This window comes from Muscardinus avellanarius, assembly GCF_963383645.1.
Source record: "Muscardinus avellanarius genome assembly, chromosome: 16".
NCBI lineage: Eukaryota > Metazoa > Chordata > Mammalia > Rodentia > Gliridae > Muscardinus > Muscardinus avellanarius.
Window position 1 is genome coordinate 72,377,692 of NC_137802.1, and position 14,000 is coordinate 72,391,691.

General features: G+C 59.0%; 1 protein-coding gene across 2 annotated transcripts in view; it reads right to left on the reverse strand.

Annotated features, from left to right (window-relative positions):
• Positions 1–14,000, reverse strand: part of TBC1D16 (TBC1 domain family member 16) — a gene marked incomplete at both ends in the record, with an annotated part of 55,209 nt that overhangs the window by 39,059 nt on the left and 2,150 nt on the right. The window lies entirely within an intron of this gene.

The following is a 14,000-nucleotide window of genomic DNA, read 5'->3' on the forward strand; positions in this document are numbered from 1 at the left end:
CAGCTCCACCCAGAAGCCACCCAGTAGGAGAGGAAAGGTCCCTGGCGGAGGCGGAAGCGGTGCGGGTAAGGCAGACCCTAAGGCAGCGAGCATGTTCGCGGGTCCTGGCCAGGTCTGTGCTCACCAGCCCCGCCCGGGGTCGCTGCTGCCAGGCGCTTACCAGGCAAAGCCCACATCACTTAGGATGCACTCAAACCAGGCGGGGCGGAGGGGCCGGGGGAGACAGGTGGGCAGGAAGGACAGGCCGGCCTCCCTGGTCCTTCCCAAGTGGGGGCATCAGGAGGAAGGGCGAGGAGGTGGCGGGCAAGTGGACAGCTCCGGCTGATCTGGGGAAGCCTGCCATCTGCTGGGCACGCAGGGATCCCTCCTGCTGTGGTGCCACCTCTACAGAGAGAGGTTCCTGGGGCCAGCCCCCCAGGGCACAGGGCGCAGGCAGGGGAGGGTCGGGCCGTGGTGCCCAAGACCTGTTCTGGGGCAGAAGAACATGGCTGTACTTGGAGCTGGCGGCCCAGATGCCCCCTCCCCGCCCCTGCCCACAGCCGTGGCCACTGCCTGGTGTGCACAGGGTTCACCTGGACAAAGAGCCATCTCTGCGGTTCCCTGGCCCGCAGCATGCACTGGGCCCAGGGGGGCTGGCGGGGCACCTGGCCTCCCCGGTGTCCTGAGCGGCTCTGCCCTGCGTGTCACCACCGTGTGTGGTGGCTCACAGAGCGGTCACTGCCACTGCCGCTGCTGTCAGCGAGGCTGCTGGACAGGCTGCCCACCTTTGTCCTGTAGGTCTCATCCTGAGGGGGGCGCCGCGTTCCCACAAGGCGTCTCGTGACCCAAATCGGGCAGTGGCCATTGGGATGCAGGAAGTAGTGTGTGTGTGTGTGTGTGTGTGTGTGTGTGTGTGTGTGTGTGTGCAGGTGTTTATACACGTGTGTGCCTGTGCTGTCACTTGACACCCAACCCGGCAGCCCGCCAGCCTCGGAGACAGACTGAGCTACACAGAATAACCCTCCCCATGTTTAAGTACTTACAGGAGTAAGACGGATCCCAAAGCCTCTACAGCCTACCAGCTCTGACCTCCCGAGCCCTGAGGGCCACCCGCCACCTGCCCAGTCTCCCTTGCCCCCCGATACGCACTGACACCTCCTCCGTGACCCACAAAACCACGGCAGCCCTCTCCCTCCCAGAACACTTCTGCTCCAACTTCCCACTCTCTGGGCCACCCCCCCCCCCAGTGCAGCACTGTCTGGCTTGGACCCCAGGGAAGCCACGCCCCCTGCACGGGGTCTGCGCCCACGCGGGACCATGCGCAGAATGGAACGGAAGTGGAGCTTGCTCCTTAGCCCGGGGCCGGTCCCAGTCGCCCCTCTCCTGGGGACCCAAGGCCGGGGGCAGTGCCAGGACAAACACAAGGGCCCCACACAGCCCCAGCGATGTGGTGGCCATTCTGTTCCCAGCACTAACTGTGCTCCCAAGTTCCCGCCCAGGGCAGCCTCTACGAAGGGCAGATGCCAGCCCCACGGTGCCCTGGGGAAACTGAGGCAGGGAGGCAGCCACCTGCGTAGCACGTGGCCAGGCCGAGTGAGGCTGTGGCTCAGACTTACCCCAGAGCCCTGCAATCAGGGACCCCTGTGTCACCACCTGTGGCTAAGGGTGGCCAGGGACTGTCCAGGGCCACCTTCCCCCGCCCACGGGTGCAGACAGAGTGGCTTGCACCAGCGTGGCTGCTGGCTGTCTGCTCTGACATTCAGGAAAGCCATATTTTTACATTCCCCGATGGGTTCCTAAGGCCAGCTGCAGGTGCGGGCAGAGGGCACCGGGAGCTCTGGTTCTGTGCCTCACAGATGCACCAGGGGCCTGGGCGGGACTGGACAGCCTGCCTGAGCCTGCGCTGTTTACTCTATTGGGAAAAGGGAAGGCAGAGAGAGTGGACGAGGGATAACCCACTGTGACACCAAGGGTCACCTTCCTTCCTAATCTGTAGGGACGTTTCATCAGGTGTCGATTGCGTCACAACAGCCAGACAGGCGGGTCCCCAAGGGCTGGCACCAGCTGCCTGACGCCATGGGGTGCAGCCACGTCACTGCCTCTGGGCGCGTGCAGCCTCCCGCTGGGACTCTCAGAAGCTCACGTGGGCCTCTCAGTCTGCCAGAGCTGCTGATGCAAGAGCGGGCCAGGGCCTCGGCTTCCTGCTCCTGGGTGGCAGCCAGCCCCCCAGGAGCGCCAGGAGCCCCGTGCAATGGTTGGCCAGGGTTGCATCAAAGACCCCAAGGGCCCACTCGCTCTGTGGCTTACAGTGGGGCAGGCTGACAGGCTCCATTTCCCAGCTCGGGAAAATGGGAGCCCCATGCTGTGGGGACACCAGTCTTCAGGGTTCTGGGCTTCTTACCTCCCCCTCCAGGATGGTTTAACAGGAAGAGGTCAGCTATTAAAGACCTGGGTGGGCAGTGAACGATGGCCAGGCGCGGGGGCTCCCCCCTGGCATCTCCAAATCCACCTGTTTGCATGATCCTGGCCGGAGACTTCTGGATTCCCACTCAGAGCCAGGAGGGGCCAGGGCTGCAGAATCCTAGCAGACAGGGGTAAAGCGAACTTCTCCAATTATCCTCCTAAAGCTGCTCAGCCATCAAGAACAAAGAAAGGGGTGCCCCCAAGAATGGGCTGGCCAGAGAACCGGCCTCCAGCTACTTAGACCAGTGCTGGCCAGAGCAGCTCCCAAGCCCACCCAAAGTCTCAGCATTCCAAGCCTGTCAACCTATACCAGAGACAGGTTCTCGGTACAAAGTATCTACCCAATCCCCCCCCCCAAAAAAAAAGATATAATGTAAAATATTTATCAAGGGATGACTTCCTGTTGCTAGAAAAGTTGAAATGATACAATGTTGGATATACTGGAAAGTTGTTACGATCACTTTACTTTCTTTTTTTTACTCTTAAAACCTGTAGCACTGAGGCCCACTCAAATATTTCCAACTGATTTTAGATAAGAGTGCAAAAGCTCCTGTGGGCGTGGTGGTGCACGCTAGCAATCCCAGCATTTAGAGGCTGAGACAGGAGGATAACGGTTGCGGCCAGCCTCGGCTACTTAGCGAGGCCCTTTGCAACTCAGTGAGACCCTGCTTCAAAAATAAAGACTTAAGCCGGGCGTGGTGGCGCACGCTTGTCATCCCCGCGCTTGGGAGGCTGAGACAGGAGGATCGCACGGGTTCGAAGCCAGCCTCAGCTACTTAGTGAGGCTCTCAGCAACTTAGTGAGACCCTGTTTCCAAATAAAATATAAACTAGGTCTGGGAGTGTAGCCTGGATGTAAAAAGCTCCTGGGTTTCATCCCCAGTACCATAAAAAAATAAATACCAGTACAAAAAAAAAATTAAGAGTATGACAAGTACTACAGATTGGGCAAAATATTTGCCAATCATGTATGCAACAAAGGATTAGTTTCTAGACTATATTGAAAATTCTCAAACCTCACTCATAAAAATAAAACAAAATGATTAAAATATGGGCACTTTCGCATAAAGAAACACTTCAGTGAAGGGGATATAAAGATGACCAACAAACGCATCAAAAGATCATTAGCAGCCATAGCCATGAGGGAAATAAAAGCCAAAACCACAATAAGGTACCACTGCCGGGGTGGCACACGCCTGCAGTTCCAGTACTTGGGAGGTTGAGACAGGAGGATCACAGCATTTGAGGCCAGCCTCAGCTACTTAGTGAGACCCTGTTTCCAAATAAGTAGAATGTCCCTGGGCTTAATCCCTAGCACTGCAAAAATAAAATAAAAATTAAAAATAAAATACAATACACCTATGGGGGGGGGAAGAAAAGAAAAAAGCCAGGTGTGGTGGGTGGTGATGCGCGTCTGTGGTCACAGCTGTGGTTCAGGAGGCCACGGTCACTTCAGCACATGAGCTGGAGGCCAGCCTCAGCAAGGCAAATGGACCCTGCCAACCAATCAGCCAACCTCTCTCTCTCTCCCCCCCTCCCTCTCTCTCTCTCTCTCTCCCCCTCTCCCTCTCCCTCTCCCCCTCCCCCTCCCCCTTCTCTCTCCCTCTCTCTCTCTCTCTCTCTCTCTCACACACACACACACACCATCATCAAATCATCAAATAAATGAGGACAAAAATGCAGAAAACTGGGTCACTTCTGCCCTGTTGGTGAGACCATAAAGTGACATAGCCACCCCAGAAAACAGTCATTTCTTTTATTTATTTACTTACTTACTTTTTTATTTTGTGGTACTGGGGGACCTTCTACCTCTGGGCTAGACTCCCAGACGTATTTTATATTTTATTTGGAATCAGGGTCTCACTAAGTGGCCGAGAGCCTCACTAAGTAGCTGAGGCTGGCTTCGAACCTGCGCGGTCCTCCTGTCTCAGCCTCCCAAGCGCGGGGATTACAAGCGTGCGCCACCGTGCCTGGCCACCAAAATTTCTTTGAGAGCTAAGACACATTCAGTCACCACCCAACCCAGCAAGTGCACTCCTGAGAATTTATCCCAGAGAAATGGCAACTTGTCCTCAGATGTGAGCTTGCCCAGAAGGTCCATGACAAGTCCATCCGGACCGGCCCCAACCGCAGCGTCCCTCGGCATCCTACAGCGGGTGGCGTTAGGCCAGCCGTCCGTCCGCACCATGGCGCACCGCTCAGCCATGAAAAGGGACAAAAGTGTCAGCGCGTCACGGTGGCTTGGCGGAAGCGGGAGGCGAGGACTAAGCTGACAGAGTCGGCCTCGTCCACAGCACGTGCGGGTCCATGGATACAGAATCCATAATTATAGTGTTGCCAGGGGTCAGGGATGGGACCTAGGGTGAGGCGGCCGAGGGCGCCCTGTGCCCTGCACCTCGGACTGCCCGCCTGCGCGCCCCCCGCCCCGAGCCTCTGGCGGCCGCTGACACGTCTCCCATCTTTGTGTTTTTGCACCTTCCAGAATGCCCAGGCCTCGAGTCCTGCTGTAAGAGGGCTTTCCAGCCGGCCCCTTTCGCTTAAGTCTTTTTTACTTTTTCCTATGTGCGTGTGGGTACTAGGGTTCAGAGCCGGGGCATTCAGTCTCTGAGCTACACCCTTGACCCTTGTGTGTGTGTGTGTGTGTGTGTGTGTGTGTGTGTGTGCGCGCGCGGTACTGGAGATGAAACCCAGGAGCATTCTACCTCTGAGCAACACCCCCAGCTGATTTTTTATTCTTTATTTTGAAACAGGGTCTCACTGAGTTGCCGAGAGCCTCACTAAGTAGCTGAGGCTGGCTTCGAACCCGTGCGCTCCTCCTGTCTCAGCCTCCCGAGCGCGGGGATTACAAGCGTGCGCCACCGTGCTGGGCTACTTTGCCACTTTTTTTTTTTTTTTTTTTCAGGTCTGGGGATGGAACCCAGGGTCATTTGACCTCCAAGCTCCACCCCCTGCCCTATTTTTTATTCTTTATTTTGAAACAGGGCCTCACTAAGTAGCTGAGGCTGTCTGCGAACCACGATCCTCCTGTCTTAGCCTCCTGAATGCTGGAGTTACAAGCATGGCCACCACGCCCAGCTGACTTCTTTGCTCAATCCCAAGCACTCCTCACCCACAAGGCGGTGCCCAGGGCCGAAGGGGCTGGGCCTGGACCAGAGGACGAGCAGGGAAAGGACTTCACAGCACTGTGTCGGGTTGTGTTTTGTTCTTTGCTTTTTGTTTTTAACTTGAGGGCTGGTATCTCAGCCAGGGAGCCTGTGAATCTCAACTTACACTTGGGGAATGGCCGGCCTTGTCTGTCTCCGCCTTCTCTGACATCAGGAATTAACTCTGCTGCTGGCATTGTTTCAGGGATTAAAACCAGCAGCCCAGAGCACAGGACGGGTGAACCAGAGCCTTCCAAAACTCAAGTCAGCCAGGACCTCCCAGTGTGACCTTCTTTAGAAATGGGTTCTTTAGAGATGGGGCGTGGCGGCGCTCGATTGTCATCCCAGCATTCGGAGGGCTGAGACAGGAAGATCGCAGTTTGTAGCCAGCCTCAGCTACTTAGCGAGGCCCTCTGCAACCCAGTGAGACCCTGTTTCAAAATAAAGAATTAAAAATAGGGCTGAGGGTATAGGATGGAGGGAGAATGCCCTTGGGTTCCATCCCCAGTATCACACACAAAAAAAGGGGGTCTTTAGAAATGGGGCGTGGTGGTGCACACTTGTAATCCCAGTACTTGGGAGGCTGAAACAGAAGGATCACAGGTTTGTGGCCAACCTCAGCTACTTAGCGAGGCCCTCTGCAACTTAGTGAGACCCTGTTTAAAAAAAAAAGAGCCAGACATGGAGGTTTATAATCCCAGCATTTGAGAGGCTGAGACAGGAGGATCGTGGTTCTTAGACAGCCTCAGCTACTTAGCGAGGCCCTCTGCAACTTAATGAGAACCTGTTTCAAAATAAAGAATAAGAGCTGGGTGTGGTGGCGCACACTTGTAATCCCCGTGCTTGGGAGGCGGAGACAGGAGGATTGCACAGGTTCGAAGAAAGCCTCAGCTACTTAGTGAGGCTCTCAGAAACTTTGTGATACCTTGTTTCTAAATAAAATATAAAACAGGGCTGGGAGTGTAGCCCGGAGGTAGAAAAGCCCCTGGATGTCATCCCAGCACCACAAAAATATTTAAAAAAATAAAAAATAAGAAATAGGGCTAGGGGTATAGCTCGGAGGTCTAATGTCTCTGGGTTCCATCCCCAGACCCACCAAATAAATAAATAAATAAATAAATAAGAATAAAAAATAGGTTTGGGGGTTTAGCTCAGAGGTAGAATGCCACTGGGTTCCATCCCCAGTACTGAAGAAAGAAAGAAAGAAAGAAAGAAAGAAAGAAAGAAAGAAAGAAAGAAAGAAAGAGTCTTTGTAGGCTACAGCATGACTTTCGGGTTCACTGGAGTACATGGTCCTACCCCCAAAAACTGGTGCTCTCACACGAGCAGGGGACACTGAGGCGGGGGCTGTGGAAGAGACAGGCAGAGGTTGCAGCGTGGTGGAGGTTGCACTTGTAATCCTGGCATTCGGGAGGCTGAGACGGGAGAATCGCGGTTCAGACAGCCTCAGCTACTTAGTGAGGCCCTTCCCAACTCAGTGAGACTCTGTTTCAAAAATTAAAAAAACTCTCTGGGCGTGGTGGGCACGCTTGTCATCCCCGCACTTGGGAGGCGGAGACAGGAGGATCGCGCAGGTTCGAAGCCAGCGCGCTAGTTTAAGAAACCCTGTTTCCAAATAAAAATATAAAATAGGTCTGGGAGTGTAGCCCAGAGGCAGAAGGGTTTCTAGGAACCCCAGTACCACCAAAAAAAAAAAAAAAAAACTAAACTAAAAATAGGGCTGGGGGTGTAGCTCGGAGGTAGAATGGCCCCGAGTTCTATCCCCAGAAAAAAAAAAAAGAGGACACACTGTTGTCATCAGCTGCCTGATTGTGTGGGGGTCACTGCAGCCAGGGCACCCGCACAGGCGCTGGGGACGGGCTGGCGCACTGCTGAGGGACAGAAGGGTGCCGCCTGCAGGGCTTCCCACTGCGGCCCCCATTACCACCCCCAGCCTGTGCCCGCACCCTGCACAGCACTCCCCCGTCCCTGTGCACTGGGGCTCGGCACAGAGGGCAAAGGTCTCCCAAGGCCCGCCCTGTGGGTCTTGGGTACAGCTTAGGTCTACCATGGGGCATCTGGCTCCGAACTGCTGGCCCCCTGGGGCCTCCAGCCACCCAGCCTTGAGTGTCTTTCTCCTCCCAGGACGCCACAGTGCCCCGTTACCCATCAGGAAGCCAGGAGCCATCCAGGCACCCCTGTTCTCCCTCGGCCCCTCACCCCCAGCTCCAGGAGACGTGACTGCCTGCTCAGGGCTTCCCACACCTACACGTAAACCCCGGCAGCCAGGGCGGGGAGCTGGAAGTGAGACTACGCCTGGGGCCGCAGGCCAGGCCACAGTGCCGGGGCTGTTGCTGCCCACCTGAGGCGGCTGGCATGGGACCCAAGATCCAGCCACCTCCAGGCAGGGGAGCAGCTGCTGGCGGCCACCTCGCCCAGGGCAGGGAGAGGCGTCACACGGAGCCTGCCAAGCGCCGCAGAAACATAAGTCGAGATTGGTCTTCACGCCGCACAGAACAGATTGCAGGGTGTCGCGCGACGGGATGTTTTAAAGAAATACATCTCAGCTCCCGGTTGCAGAAGCCCAAACAAACCCAAACAACAGATCTTCCGAAGCTGCCAGCCTCCTGCCACCAGGCTGCTGTGGGCCTGGCGGGGCCGCGTGTTCTCGGAGCGTCCTCGGGGTGGGGTGCGTTAGGGCAGCCGGCTCAGGGATGGCTTGGATGGGGCTCGGGGGCACAGCCCCGAGACGTGGGAAGATGGGGGTGCGTCCCCTGCCACCCCATCTCTCTATATTCACCAGACCTGGCCACTCTCCTCTTCCCTGGCGGGCAGCAGCCCACCCCACCCACCCATCCCTGGTCCTCACTGTGCCTGGGGCGGCCTCCCAAGAACCCAAAGTACCACCCTGCCTTTCCTCTGACCCCTGGCCCCCCAGGTGCCCTTCCTGGCTCCCCCAAGGCTCCTCACCTTCTCAGAGCTCCACCCTTCATGGCCAAGCAGCCACAGGCCAGAGGGGTGGGGGGGTGGGGGTCTGCTGACAGTCTTCTCCCTGCCCACCTCGGGGACAGCATCTGCTCCTCCTGGGCTAGGACGGCGACACGGCCACTCAGGAAGCTGGGAGGGCTGGGAGTCTAAGACGTCATTCCCCAGACACCGAGGCTGCCAGGTCCTGGTCCTGGCCCACTGCACCTGTAGCTCTGGAACCTTCCCAGAGACTGGGATCCCCCTCCCCGAGCCGCAGTCCCGTCTGCTGCACTGGTGGGATGTGGGATAACACCACCAAAGGTCCAGGCACTGGCACTGACACCGGGGCCACGGGCCTCTCCCATCTGAAAGTGCCCACGGCACGGTTCACTCCATCTGGCTGGCCCTGTGGGTGGCCAAGGCGGGCAGGGCCTCACCGCAGGAGCCCTGGCCACCAGGCACCAGCACCGGCTGCTCTGGGATCTGCCTGTGATGCCAGGAAAGCCCAGGCTCTGGCCTCCACCCCGAGGGTGCAGCCACCCCATGGAGCCCCGAGCCTGTTCCTGCTCCTGCCCTGTCTCCCAACAGAGACTCTTGCGGGCTGACTCTGCGCTGGGGATGGGACGTCACTCCATCCCAGGAGCCCCTCCCTGTCCCCATCTACACGGAATCCCGCGTAGACAGCAGCCGAGAGACCCCGCTGAGCACGACGAGGAGGGCTGCGTATCGTTGTTTGTTTGTTTATTTGTTTGTTTTTGCAGTACTGGGGATGGAACCCAGGGGCATTCTACCTCTGAGCTACACCCCTGCCCTATTTTTTATACTTTATTTTTGAAACCGGGTCTCACTGAGTTGCAGGGGGCCTCACTAAGTAGCTGAGGCTGTCTGTGAGCCACCATCCTCCTGTCTCAGCCTCCCGATGCTGGGATTACAGGCATGCCACCACGCCCAGCTGGACTGTGTGTCCTTTGGAGGCCCCACAGGACAGGATGGCAGCTGAGAGCAGGGCTGGGGGGGGGGTCACTCTCACTGCAAGGCCTGGAGGTCTGGGGGAGGGAGCAGCACAGCCCAGGGAACCAGGCTGCTGGGATGTGGGGTTGAAATGCCCCGCGCAGCTTGGGAGGCAGGTGGCTCCTGAGAGCCCAGCCCTGCCGGTGGCCCTGACACCTGCAGCTGTGTGGGCCGGCCTGTCTCTGTAATTTGGGTTCTTTTCTTCTTTTTCTTTTCTTTTCTTTTTATTTTCAGTATTAGGGATGGAACATAGGGGCATTCTACCTCCAAGCTACACCCCCAGCCCTACCATTATATTCTTTATTTTGAAGCAGGGTCTCACTAAGTTGCAGAGGGCCTCACTGAGTAGCTGAGGCTGGCCACAAACCTGCAATCCTCCTGTCTCAGCCTCCCAAGTACTGGGATGACAAGCGTGCACCACCACGCCAGGCGTGGTTGTTTCTAGAAGAGGCACCACCATGCCAGGCGTGGTTTTCTAGAAGAGGCATCTGGACATAGAAAGAAGACACCAATTGCTTAGCCAGACCACCCAGCAGGTCCCAGGACAGGGCCGAGGGACTGGCGCTGGCCACACTCGCCCAGAGGGCTGTTTACACTCGGCCGACCTCTCTCAGGACGGAAACAAACACCAGGGTGTCCAAGGACCTGTCCAGGGTCGCCCTCCTCCCACCACATCCTAGAGCCTTGGTTCCGGATGCTACGGAAGGTGGGGACCAGGGAGCCCAGGGCCCAGGCCCCTGTGGTGCGGGCTCGGGGGCTCAGGGCACCGAGGCGGTGCTCCCCACGCACACCTCGAGGCTCCTGTTGTCAGGAATTCCAGGCCCCTGCGAGCTGAGGGTCAGAGGGGCCCTCAGGGTGGCAGCTGGGCCTCCCCTTCTGAAAGCCAGGCCCTGCCTGGTGGTACCCAGAGGTGGCACACACATGTGGAGAACCCGAGGGTCACTCCACATTTAACCACTCATCCCGCCAGCAAACTTCCCGCCAAATAATAAAATGTGGGAGGACTCTGGGATCCAGGATGTCCCTCCCCCAACCCCAGCCAGCTCCTCGCCCCAGGTGTCATTCTTCAGTTCTACCACTAGAGGGGACCCGCGAGCCAGCCCACCTGCCCTGCCCTCCTAGGGAGCTCGGTTCCCCAGGTCTTGGCCACCTTGATCCCAGGAGCAGCGGGTGGAGGTGGGTGCATGCGAGTCCAGAGAGCCAGCCGTGCCGCTGGGCAGCCGGCCTGTGGATCTCAGCTTGATGGTCCTCGGGGCCCAGAACACAGGACCCGCCTCTCCTTTGGGCCCCGTCACAGGGAGCTACACAAGTCTGCCGCACACTGGCAGCCACCAGGGAGGTCACCGAGTGGCCGCAGCCCATGCCACCTGCCCTGGGTGAAGGGTTCCAGTGTCAGCAAGTGCAGATACCAAGGGGGCTGGAGAAGGGGCCGAGATAGCACAGAGCCCAGGGGCAAGGAGCAAGGGCTGCCGGACATACGGACTCCGGGGCTGGCGCCTTTCGGAAACTACACCTGCCTTTTCTTTACAAAGGCTCTCTGCAGCCGTCACACGACAAGGGCGGGTTTGTGACACTGTTTTCTCCACTTGGCACCATTGACATCTGACTTGAGAACAGGCCTGTCCCGCATCAGCCCTAGAAGGAAGCACGAACTCTCAGGAGTCAGACGGGGTCCCGAGAGTCAGGAGGGGCCCAGGGAGAACAGGAGGGGTCTCAGGAGGCGGCAGGGGGCTCAAGCATGTCTGTCCTCTCCTGCCATGTCCGCCAAGGGCTCCTGTACTGAAAGTCTGATTCCCAGAGTAGCAGTGTTGAGGTGGAGGGCCCTTTAAGAGGCGGGGCCTGGTGGAAGGTCTTTAGGTCAAGAGAGGCGGGCCCTCAGAAGGAAGTTCTGTAGTCCTCCTAGAACCCTGGCCATTTCTCCAGAGAGGGCTGGCCTCCTGTCTTAATGTGGGATCTCCCCTCTGCTGCGGCCCTCCGCCATGCTGTGATGTGGCCCAGGGCCCTCACCAGAGACCGACTTGATGGGATTGCCTGATCCTGGATTTTCAGCCTCCAACACGAGTTGGCAAACAAACCTCGTCTCTTTCTAAGTGGCCTCAGGGACTCTGTGGTAGCAACAGCAAATGGTCTAATACTCCACGTCCAGCGGGCCTCGGCCAGGCGGCACTGACGCGGCGAGGGGCACTGACGCGCCCTTTCTGGGGTTCTGTGGCATGGAGCACGAGCGGCCTGGGGACAGCAGCCTCCAGCCACGGTGCAGCTCCTGGCCCTTCCTGGTGGCCGGGGCCTGAGGAGGTGACCCCTCCCTGGTGCCAGCCTCCAGCAGCCAGGCCAGACTCCATGCCCACGTGCCTGGCACCCACCACACACACCCACCCGCCCTGCAAGGGGCCCTAGACCACACTTCACACCACGAGGCATCTGAGCACCGGAGACACCAGCTCACAGGCAGCTGAGGCAGACCTGCAGGATTCCAAAGTGCACACCTGTCCCTGACAGCGCAGACGGGCAACGCGGGGCCCTGGGGGAGAACAGAGAAGGCGAGGTGGGGATCACCCTCCTCAGTCTGGGGGGATGGAGAAGGCCCCCCAAAGCCAGACTCGGAGGCCCTGCCAGAGCTGGGTCTCAGACACACCCTGGGGTAGGAAGGGAGGTGGGGCTGGGGCCCCGGGAGAGGGACCCACAGCAAGGGCGGGCGGCAGAAAGCGCCCTGCGTCTGAGGGGAGGCCAGGCCGGAATACGGGGCGACTGAGAGGGCCTGGGCAGGACTGAGCCCGCAGCACCCCTGGCCGCCGCCTACTAGGGGCCAGCGCTGCCACTCTCAGCTGCGACAGAGACGCCACTGCCGCCACACGCCCCCTGGGGGCAGAAGCAGCCCCAGCGAGAGGCGTGTCTGGAGGCTCCAGAGACGTGGGGCATCGGGTGTGTGGACACCCCGGGGGACGGACGGCCACGGGCAGCCTGGACAGGGAGCCGGGAGAGCGTACTCGCACCAACCCACACCGGGGATATTACTCCACCCATCTAGCAACGGGGAAACTGAGGCTCCTAGAAGAGAGAAGACCTCAGGTTCAGGCCAACCAGGACTCACCCAGCACTCAGGACCCCACCTGCAAAATCCAAAACCCTGATGAGGTGAGCTGGGCAGAGAGCAGACAAGCGGGTTCTGCTGAGACCTCCTCAGCCCGAGACCACCAGCCAAGCCGGGCCCCTCTGGGGCCGACTGAAGGGATGAGGCGGACTCCACCTGAGCCTGCGGGTACCTGGACAGCCCCGGGTACCACGGCACTACCCAGCGGCGCCACCAGGGGGGCGCTCTACCAGGCCCGGTCACAGCGGCTGGGCTGAGGCTTTACCCTGGTGGGCTTCCCGCTGGCTGTCTGGGTGCCAAACCCCACCCTGCTCTGCAGCCTTGCTCGCGGCCGACTGTTACCTCTTACCTGTGCTCTTAAACACCTGAGGCAAACATCAGCAGCTCGCCCTGGGGCTCATCCATTCAGGGGACAAAACCAAGGAAAAATCCAACTCAAATTCCCTCCTGCAGGAGCCGGCAGCGCACCCTCGGCCCTCGGCCCTGCCCCTCACTGCCCGGCTCACGGGGATCCTGTGTGGCTGTTCATACTGCGGTCCTGGTGTGCACGAGGCTGGGCTGACCCCGGGATGGCTTCTATGCTGGCCGTTGACCTCCGGCAAGTCACCTGCCTCCTCCGAGCCTCCCTTTCTCCTTTCCCACAAAGGGGATGATACTGTGACCCACCTCACAGGGCCCGGCATAGCAGACAGCATAAAAATACACAATTCACAGCCCAAAGCTAAGCACCAGGGAGTACTGCGCACCCTGCCCCGCCCTGCCTGGCTCACGGCGAGCTCAGTAATGACCCACACACTGATGCCCTGGCCCACATCAACCAGCATCACCAGTATCTGCCCCTGCAGCGAGCGCAGGGCGGGGCTGGGGTCCCAGTGCCCGCTGCTCTGGGTTTTGCGAGCTGGCAGGGCGCTGGGTGGTGGACGCCATGACAGACCTCCCCCATCGGGCATCTCCCTGGGCTCCAGGGCCCATTGCCAGGCTCGGCTGGCCCTAAGAGTGTAGCCCAGGCCATCCAGTCTACCAGGGCGTGCCAGCTCCATGGGCATGTGCTGCCCTCTGAGGCTGCGTCCCCCTCCACAGCTGACAGATGCAAGGAGTCCCAGCTGGACGGGCGCCTGGAGGATGGTGGGGCTGAGCTCTGAGCCTGGCTGGGGGCCAAGCAGCCTGCAAAACCGGCCTCAGGCCAGCCCCGCGAGCCTCCCAAAGCCACCACCAGACCTTGAGGCTGTTACCCTCTCCCCCTCTCCTGAGGGGAGAGAGAAAGGCTCAGGTCTAGGGTCAAAAGTAAAAGGAGAGTCAGGAGAAGAGGGTGGCCCTGCCGAGATCCCTGCACAGCCGGCCGGGCCCTCGCCTTGGGACAGGGATGCC